Raw genomic sequence first — 11320 nt, 5'->3', positions numbered from 1 at the left:
TTGTTGTCAGGCCATCCATTCTGTACTGTGCTCTTGAGTTCTTTCATAGTTTCATCTGCAATAGTCTCTCTCCGTATTTGTTCTGTTCTGTCTGCAGTCACCGGCAAAGATGTCACTACCATATCTACATATGCCTGTATCTCTGTGCTATTTTCACTGTCTGCAAGTTCTCTCTTGTCCACTGCTCTAGACAGTGTATATATCATGTGCACGTCATATTTTTGCAGTCGAATTAGCTTGCGCTGTATTCGTACTGGACAGTCATTCAACGGTTTGTTCATGATGGACACCAACGGTTTATGATCGGTTTCCACTTGAAACATCTGTCCATATACATATTGATGGAAACGCTCACATGCATACAAACTTGCTAACAGTTCTTTTTCAATTTGAGCATACCTGGTCTCTGCACTTGTCAGTGCTCTGGAAGCATAGGCGACAGGTAGCCACTGCTCTTCATGTTGCTGCAGTAGCACTGCTCCCAGGCCGTACTGCGATGCATCTGCCGAGATCCTGGTGCTCTTCTCGGGGTCATAAAACTTTAACACGGGCTCCTGTGTAAGAGTCTCTTTCAGTTTCAGAAAACATTGTTCTTGCTCGTGGGGCCATATCCATTCATTCTTTTGTTCAAGAAGACTCCTGAGAGGTGCTGACTGTGTTGACAGTTGTGGGACAAACTTGGCAAGATAGGTGACCATCCCCAGGAAACGTCTGAACTCATCTTTGTTGGTTGGCCTTTCCATGTTGTTGATTGCTGAAGTTTTTCTCGGGTCTGGCTTCACGCCCTCTTCACTCACAACATCTCCCACAAAGGTAAGTGACTTCACTCCAAACTCACATATTTCTTTGTTAAGTTTCAGGTTCACCTCCCTTGTCTTGTCTAGCACTTGTCTCAGTCTTTCGTCGTGTTCTTTTCGGGTTGAGCCCCACACTATGATATCATCCATCATTGTCTCAACTCCGGGTATGTGCTCAAAAATCCTGTGAATGGTCTTATGATATACTTCAGGCGCTGACAAGATGCCGTATGGTAGACAAAGAAACCTGTACCTGCCCTCCGGGTTGTTAAATGTGCACAGTCTTGAACTCTCTTGTCAAGCTTCATCTGCCAGAAACCTGATGAAGCATCTAATTTGCTGAACCATTTTGCTCCAGCAAATTGTGCCATGATCTCTTCCCTGGTTGGTAACTTTAAATGCTCTCTTCTGATTGCTTTATTTAGGTCTCTTGGATCCAAGCATATTCTTAGGGCACCTGTTTTCTTTTGCACAACACACAGCGAGCTGACCCATTCAGTTGGCTCATCTATTCTTTTAATGACTCCCAACTTTTCCATTCGCGCTAGTTCATCTTTCAGTTTTTCACGCAGAGCAAATGGGACTTTCCTGCACGGGTGCACAACAGGAAACACATTTTTATCTACACATATTTTATGTAGTCCAAGTAGACATCCAAGTCCTTGAAAGCAGTCCTTATACTCTTCCATGAGTGTGTCCTGAGCATTTGTAGTTTCTTGAGATGTCACCACAAACACTCTTTTGACAAGATTGAGCTTTGTGCATGCACTGAGTCCCAGGATTGGTTGTACACTCATACCCACGATCAGTAGCTGTGCTCTCATTTGTCGACCCTTGTGTTTAAAAGTTGCAATACATCCGCCTTTAACAGGAACTCGTTCTCCAGTGTATCCACTTACTTTGGTTTTTACTGGATGGATTTTGCTCTTTACAGTCAGTGTTTTGTAATCTTCCAAAGATAGCAGGTTTACGTGAGCACCTGTATCTAACTTGAATGGTATTGTCGTCTGATTCACTGTAATTGGAACAATCCATTCTTCTTTTTCAATTGTGCATGCTCGCACCACATTGACAATAAACTCCTCCTTATCATCATCTTCTTCAACTGTGTGAACTTTCTTTCTTGAAGCTGCTTTGCAACACTTTGCATAGTGATTGCTCCATCAACAGTTGTTACATGTTTTCCATATGCAGGACAGTATTTTGGCTTGTGGCTGCCTCCACATTTAAATTCCATAGATTTGTCTTTTTGATCCTTTTGTTTGGTACCCATTTTGTTTTTCCATTGTTCTTTATGTATGGCATGCACTGTTGTTTCACCTCTCCGTAGCTCTTTTGCTTGAGCTCTGGTGGCCTCAGCTGCTCTACACATACTGACACACTTATCTAACGTAAGCCCCGTTTCTCGAAGCAGTCTTTCTCTCAGTGCATTATCCATTGTACCACAAACCATTCTATCTCTCACTAATGAGTCTCTCAGAGTGTCAAATTCACATGTTTTGCATAGCGTGTGAAGCTCTGCCATGTACTGATCAAAAGGTACTCCTTGCTTTTGGTCATGTGTGAAAAACTTATACCTCTCAAATGTCACGTTTTGAGAGGCACAAAGTATTCTTCAAACTTTGTCATTAGCTGTTCCAGAGTCAAATTAGCTTCATCCAGCTGAAAGCTATAATATATGTCCAAAACATCTTCTCCAATAACATGCAAAAGAATGTGAGCTTTCAGCTTTTCATTATCACCTCCTGCTCCGCTTGCTGCTAAATATATATTAAATCTGTGCTTAAAACGCTTCCAGTTATCGGCAAGATTAGCAGTTAGTAGCATTGGGCTAGGTGGACATAGCTTTTCCATGGCTGTACTGTGGGGTAAGTTACCCCTGCCATAGAATGCACCCCCTGACGCGGGAGCGCGCTTACGTCACTCACTTACGTCACTCGTCTCGAAAAGTATATCTAAACTCGGCTGTAATCACCGAAGTGGCTGATATCGCCTCTTTTAAATCGCCTCTTTCGGCATAAAAAAAGTACATAAAGTGAAATAATCCAAGTTTTCTTTACTTTTGGATGGATTAAAAATTGTGAGCCTTTAATGATTTCGCCGTCATTCAAGTGGCTGAACTCGCCTCTTTCGGCATAAAAAAGTACATAAAGTGAAATAATCCACGTATTCTTTACTTGTGGATGGATTAAAAATTGTGAGCCTTTAATGATTTCGCCGTCATTAGATCAGATAAGGCGAAAACAATAACCAATTAATATTGGAATATTTGCTGTCCCGAAAATGTAGTATTAATTGTCTACCTTGACAGCTTACTGTAAAGAATATATACACCAAAGTAAACCTCACTATGTACTTTTTTAGAGACATCAAGGAGAACGAATGTTTGCTGCTTCATTCGACATGTTGTCGTGATCCAATACTCGTATTTTAAAAAATATGACATTTTCTTTAACTTTAAGAAGCTCATGGGTGGATGGATGAATAAATATATGAATGCAACTGATATCTACGATTGATTTGGTTTTAAGAAGTTTCAAATTGAACATTCACAAATAACGTTAAGTACCCGAAGTACCAGAGGTGGAGTTATGATGGGGGTGCATTTTCCACAGCTGCCGTAAAATGCACCCCTTATCTATCTCTGGTTAGGAAGGTCATAGAGATTTGGCACTCATCCTGGTGACTCATCATAGCCCCCTCAGTGTACAGTGAAAACCATGTGAAAATTGGACCACCAGAAGTGGAGTTAGGGTGGGGGTGCATTTTCAGGCAGGACGTTAAGGCTGCTGCCTGAAAATGCACCCCCTATCTATCTCTGGCTAGGAAGGTCATAGAGACTTGGCACTCACCCTGGTGACTCCTCATAGGCCCCTCAGTGTACAGTGAAAACCATGTGAAAATTGGACCACCAGAAGTGGAGTTAGGGTGGGGGTGCATTTTCCATAGCTGCCTGAAAATGCACCCCCTATCTATCTCTGGCTAGGAAGGTCATAGAGACTTTGCACTCACCCTGGTGACTCATCATAGCCCCATCAGTGTACAGTGAAAACCATGTGAAAATTGGACCACCAGAAGTGGAGTTAGGGTGGGGGTGCATTTTCCATAGCTGCCTGAAAATGCACCCCCTATCTATCTCTGGCTAGGAAGGTCATAGAGACTTGGCACTCACCCTGGTGACTCATCATAGCCCCATCAGTGTACAGTGAAAACCATGTGAAAATTGGACCACCAGAAGTGGAGTTAGGGTGGGGGTGCATTTTCCATAGCTGCCTGAAAATGCACCCCCTATCTATCTCTGGCTAGGAAGGTCATAGAGACTTGGCACTCACCCTGGTGACTCATCATAGCCCCATCAGTGTACAGTGAAAACCATGTGAAAATTTGACCACCAGAAGTGGAGTTAGGGTGGGGGTGCATTTTCCATAGCTGCCTGAAAATGCACCCCCTATCTATCTCTGGCTAGGAAGGTCATAGAGACTTGGCACTCACCCTGGTGACTCATCATAGGCCCCTCAGTGTACAGTGAAAACTATGTGAAAATTGGACCACCAGAAGTGGAGTTAGGGTGGGGGTGCATTTTCAGGCAGGACGTTCAGGCTGCTGCCTGAAAATGCACCCCCTATCTATCTCTGGCTAGGAAGGTCATAGAGACTTGGCACTCACCCTGGTGACCCATCATAGCCCCATGTTAAAAATACAAAGGTCATCTACCCACATGAGAGGAGATGCCTTTTTTTGGATCCATTGGGGGAATCTAAAAGGAACATTCAGAGATGCCTGGAGTCAACAAGGTATTTTTTTCCATTAAAGGATGATGTCTGATACATAGTACTTGCACTATAACATCAGAGAAAAAGCAGCTCTAAGAGCTGCTAAATGACAATGGTGCAATAGTTTTTTACAAATAATATTTCTATCATTAAGGGCCTTTATGCGAAAGAAAGACTGCAATGTGACAAGGTGGGCATGCAGCACCCTGGCCCATGCACGCCAGCAAGATGGCACATCATGTGGTGTCCTGGCCTTAAAAGTAAGTGTACTGTATACTACTGAAACAATGTGGACAACCTCACGGTCATTCCTTTTTTTCATAAGAGAAATCCATGACCTGGTTTCTTACATGTTTGTGATATGTACCATTAAGTAGCCCAAAATTTTGATGTTAACAAGAATAGCTTGCGTATATTCATATGTTGCTCAAAGTAAAAACATGGATCTTAGCATCTTGCTAGTTTATGTATTTATCATAAGATGCTTGTACGCTAACCTAAGTTTTTTTTAGTTTGCAGAGAAAATATTGAAAGGGCAGCCGATTAACATCGAGACGCATCTTACGGCTGTGAACAATTTTAAACTGGATATTGCCACTGTCCTCCTTCAAGAAACAGGTGAATTTTATTTTTAGCAGATCAATATTAATTACTTCATGTTTGAGCTGTTTTAAACACATGCCCTTCAGTTGAAATGACAGGGGAGGGGGTAAATCATTATAGAGGAATGTACAGCACTGTATCCAAATGCTTAGTTCAAACCTGAAATGGCCCATAACCTTGGTACAAGACACTATATTGTATCAATTTATAAATGCTGGATATTCTGGAATTATTTAAGTAACATTAATAGTGCATGTGTGAAAGGGGTCCTCTGGGTCCTACTGTCTCACTTTCCTTTAACCCTCTATGTCAGGGGTCCCCAAACTTTTTGACTCGGGGGCCACATTGGGTTAAAAAAATTAGGCCGGGAGCCAGGCTGTGTATATATATATATATATATATATATATATATATATATATATATATATATATATATATATATATATATATATATATATATATATATATAGTATATATATATATATATATATATATATATATACTGTATATATATATATATATATACAGTATATATATATGTATATATACTGTATATATATGTATATATATATAAATATATATATATACATATATACACAGTATATATATATATATATATATATATATATATATATATATATATATATATATATATATATATATATATATATATATATATATACATTGTCTTTATAATCTGTTTTGTCATTGATGTTAACATTGATGTTCATCAACATTTAACATTGTCACGTTATCGATGGGAAAATTCATTTTTAGACAATATGATTTTCCTGAGCGGCTAGGAGAGTTTGAGTTTGAGTTTGAGTTTTGAGTTTATTTCGAACATGCAAGCATACAACATGATACATCACAATTTCCAGTTTCTTTTCAACATGTTCGAAAAGGAGTAGGAAGAAGCAGAGCTTATTTAATCCTACCCCCTTTCTTTACATAACAGTTGCAAAACTTTTTGTTCACTTCCTGTTCACAATTTTTTCACAATAAACTCCATAAGTAATCACAATAAAAATAAATAAATAAATAATAGCAAGAATTTAATAATAATAATTGGTGAAGTAAGTCATATTTCATATGATGAGATAAGTAAGATTACTTTAAGAATGAATGAATGGATGGATGAAATAAATTGAGAATGTTTGTCATGGTTCTTCTTCTTTGTACTTTATATACATAAGTATATACATACTATATGTATATATTACATATACGATATATATATACTATACACAATATATATGCTATATCTATGTATACTATGTATATATCAGTGGCGTGCCGTCACTAGAGGCAGGGGAGGCACGGCCTCACCTGCCATCATGGAAAGAAAAAAAAAGTAAAATGAAAAAAAATTAATTAAATTGTTATATGTATCCAGTGATTATACTAAAGTTATTTTCCATTTAACTTCACCAGTTTTAGATTATTTTTATTTTTATTTTCACATTTGCCGTTCAAATACTGAGAAGAGACAGTGCGGTGATCAGCAGCCAGTTGAGGCACGTCACTGCGTTGTGCCTCAACATGGATTGTGCGCAATGACTTGGCTAACTGCTGGCCTGCTGTGCAGTGAGACCGTATTGCTATATGAATTATATTATACATTTCCATAGTTTAGTTAGCTGAGGTATATAATGTACAGTGTATTTTGTCAACAACTGTATGTGTGTAACGTATTTCTTGTGCTGAGCAATCATAAAACTGGAGGCTCGTCTCATAACCCCGCCTCCTGGTGCCAAGCATCTCCGCTGCAGAATGCACCGCCCGACGGGAGCGCCACACCAACCAAAGCCCACACCCAAACCCTCCACGTGCAAGACCGAATCCACCCAAAAAAAGTCACTTAACAAGAAGCCAAAAAGTGCAAAAACAACAATGCTCGCGCGGCGCGCCGGAGTAGCCGTGAACAGGGACACAACATTAGGTACACCTGCAGACTACAGCGCGGATTTCATATTTCATTCATTCACAACTCTTCCAACACGAACACCACTGCTCCCGCACTTATAAGTAAAGGTAAGACCATAATAACGTTTTTTTTAATTAAATGTGCTTTTTTGTGTGCTACAGTTTGTAAGTGTAAAGTTAAAGTTAAGTTAAAGTACCAATGATTGTCACACACACACTAGGTGTGGTGAAATGTGTCCTCTGCATTTGACACATCCCCTTGTTCACCCCCTGGGAGGTGAGGGGAGCAGTGGGCAGCAGCGGCGCCGTGCCTGGGAATTTTTTTTGGTGATTTAACCCCCAATTCCAACCCTTGATGCTGAGTGCCAAGCAGGGAAGAATGCTGGTATGAGCTTCTGAACATAACCCGTTAACTGCTGCCAATCACATGGTGAATAAGATACTATTTAGGGTTCATATGTTTGTAAATCTAAACTGTGATGATGCAGTGCCTCTCCAGACTTTAACCTCACCGCACGCCACTGGTATGTATACTATATATACAAACTATACACTATATATACTATACATACACTAATATACTATATATTTATACACACATGTATATATATATATATATATATATATATATATATATATATATATATATATATATATATATATATTATATATATATATATATATATATGTATATATATACTGTATATGTATATACACTACCGTTCAAAAGTTTGGGGTCACCCAAACAATTTTGTGGAATAGCCTTCATTTCTAGGAACAAGAATAGACTGTCGAGTTTCAGATGAAAGTTCTCTTTTTCTGGCCATTTTGAGCGTTTAATTGACCCCACAAATGTGATGCTCCAGAAACTCAATCTGCTCAAAGGAAGGTCAGTTTTGTAGCTTCTGTAACGAACTGAACTGTTTTCAGATGTGTGAACATGATTGCACAAGGGTTTTCTAATCATCAATTAGCCTTCTGAGCCAATGAGCAAACACATTGTACCATTAGAACACTGGAGTGATAGTTGCTGGAAATGGGCCTCTATACACCTATGTAGATATTGCACCAAAAACCAGACATTTGCAGCTCGAATAGTCATTTACCACATTAGCAATGTATAGAGTGTATTTCTTTAAAGTTAAGGCTAGTTTAAAGTTATCTTCATTGAAAAGTACAGTGCTTTTCCTTCAAAAATAAGGACATTTCAATGTGATCCCAAACTTTTGAACGGTAGTGTATATATATATATATATATATACATATATCTGTATATATATATATATAGCCTCTGTGTTTTTTCCTGACCCAACGTGTGTGTGTGTATATATATATATATATATATATATATATATATATATATATATATATACACGTTGGGTCAGGAAAAAACACAGAGGCTATATCATCCCTATAAGCCTGTTTCGCAGGTTTCCCTGTTCGTCAGGGAATTTTATAAAATGTAGTAAACATTAAGAGCCCTATCAATTCTACAGTAGTATTTGCTACTAGATGACACCCAATGAATCAGAGAGCGCTATTCAGTATCGGGGCCACTGATTGGCGCAGCCTCAGCCAGCATTACTATATCGGATACAACAAGTGTAAAGGTGTCTATTGGGCTCTAATAATATTAAAAATAGTATTTAGAAAGTCGTAGATGTTTTTTTTAAGCTCTTGGTATGAAAACATTTGGTTTATAATGAATAAGTCCTACTTTGCAGAAATGTATTTTTCGCAGTCAGGCCTGGAGCCAATTAACAGCAATAACAAGGGATTACTATCCTTGCAAATACATAACACAATAATACAAAATAATGAAGGGTATAATATGTATTTGAATAAGGTAAAATATATGTATTTTTGTCATAATTTTTTATAGTTATTGTACTGCATTGTATTTTAATTATTCATAGTATTTTTCATAAATGTTTCATGTGCCAATTATTTCTTTTAAATGAACATACATTACTGGAGTAACTCTATTTTAGATCTTTTTTTTTTTTTACTTTATTCAATTGATTTCTTTAAAAACGTTTGCATGTAAAAAAAAACAAAAAACAAAACAAAACACTGCCTACTTTTTTTTTTAGAATGTAATTACCGGGCATGGAGCTAGAGGGAGCTAATTAATAAGGCATTTACTGGAGGAGGAGAGGCTTTTTGAACACTACACTATCACTTTACTTACAATGGATAGCTACTTACTGTACTTGGAATTAAAGGAGTGTAAGTGGATGATTATGCTAATGACCAATTTACATTGAAGATTTGGTGGCAGGCTGTTATTTTAAAGGGGCGTTATTATTTTATTTATTTATTTTTTAGATTGTGATGGTCTTTTAAAAGCTTTTTCATGCCTACTGTACAGGGGGAAAAATGACTTACAGGCAGCATTTAAAATGTTCTTTGCACTATTAATGTTTATTATTCTTGAGGAATTCTGACGTCTGGACATTTTGCTGTGCCATGTTCTCTTTGACATGAAAATGAACAATTTCATTTGCTATCATCATCCTCATCATCCTCATCCTCACCATCATGCACACTTGTCTTGCTTTGCTTTCCATGAAATCTCTGCGACTTCCCCACAGAGGCTTGCTGTGGAGCAGCAACCTCGCCTGAGCCAACATAGGTCTATGTATGTTATGTAAGGCCCACTAAAAATAGGTTCACCCGGGATCTTTTGTCTTTACCTGATTCGCTCTTGGCCCAACAGTTTTTATTTCTGGAGAGAGCCGTGGAAGCTGGTGCGATGTAGAGCTGCCCGTTTCCATAGTTACTTTTGTCAGCTGCGAGCTTTCTCCATCCCTTCCCTCACAAGTCTGCCGCTATTTGTTTGCGTCTTTTCCTAATGACTCTGTCGACTGTGCAGTAGGTGAAAATAACGCCGGCCTCTAATTAGTACTAGTCTTTTTTTTTTTCACCTTTGTTTTTTTCCCCTCCCAAGGTTGTGTCGCTGCACGGGAGAAAACATAACAAATAAAAACCGGTGTGGGTGCAGTTGAGTCAGAGACCGCAACATGTTCCCCTGGGGTCACCGGCAGGTAACTCGCCACCTGATGCACAGTAACGCACTCAAGCACGGGTGTCAAACTGGCCCCCGAACGCCTAGAAATTATATGCGGCATTTATGTAAATGTATTAATTATTTCCATTTTGACTGCAAACAAGTACATGTACATATACATCTGTTAAACTGTAATATTATCCACTATTGCAACGTGCATGCAGAAACTTTTTTCCACATTTTCAGTTACAGCCTTATTTCAAAGTGGAAGACATTCATTTTTGTCCTCAAAATTCTACACACAATACCCCCCATAATGACAATCGTAAACGTTTTTTGTTTTTTTTATAAGAAAAAAAATATTTAGCAAATTTTCTAAAAATAGATCAATCACATGTACAAAACCCAAAACCAGTGAAGTTGGCACGTTGTGTAATTCGTAAATAAAAACAGAATACAAAGATTTGCAAATCCTTTTCAACGTATATTCAATTGAATAGACTGCAAAGACAAGATACTTAATGTTCCGACTGAGAAACTTTTTTTTTTTTGCAAATAATCATTAACTTAGAATTTAATGGCAGCAGCACATTGCAAAAAAGTTACATGGCCTTTCCTTTTAACAACACTCAGTAAACGTTTGGGAACTGAGGAGGTCAAATTTTGAAGCTTTTCAGGTGGAATTCTTTCCCATTCTTGCTTGATGTACAGCTTAAGTTGTTCAACAGTCGTATTTTAGGCTTCATAATGTGCCACACATTTTCAATGGGAGATAGGTTTGGACTACAAGCAGGCCAGTCTAGTACCCGCACTCTTTTACTATGAAGCCACGCTGTTGTAACACGTGTCTTGCTGATAACGTTGCTTGGATGGCAACATATGTTGCTCCAAAACCTGTATGTACCTTTCAGCATTAATGGTGCCTTCACAGATGTGTAAGTTACCCATGCCTTGGGCACCAACACACCCCCATACCATCACAGATGCTGGCTTTTCAACTTTGCGCCTATAACAATCTGGATGGTTCTATTCCTCTGTGGTCCGGAGGACACGACATCCACAGTTTCCAAAAATAATTTGAAATGTGGACTTGTCAGACACTTCCACTTTGCATCAGTCCATCTTAGATGAACTCGGGCCCAGATAAACCGGTGGCGTTTCTGGGTGTTGTTGATAAATGGTTTTCGCTTTGCGTAGTAGAGTTTTAACTT

This window comes from Entelurus aequoreus, linkage group LG18 (genome assembly GCF_033978785.1).
Source record: "Entelurus aequoreus isolate RoL-2023_Sb linkage group LG18, RoL_Eaeq_v1.1, whole genome shotgun sequence".
NCBI classification, from domain to species: Eukaryota; Metazoa; Chordata; class Actinopteri; order Syngnathiformes; family Syngnathidae; genus Entelurus; species Entelurus aequoreus.
The sequence above is the reverse complement of the archived record's forward strand: the minus strand, read 5'-3'. Positions refer to the sequence as shown.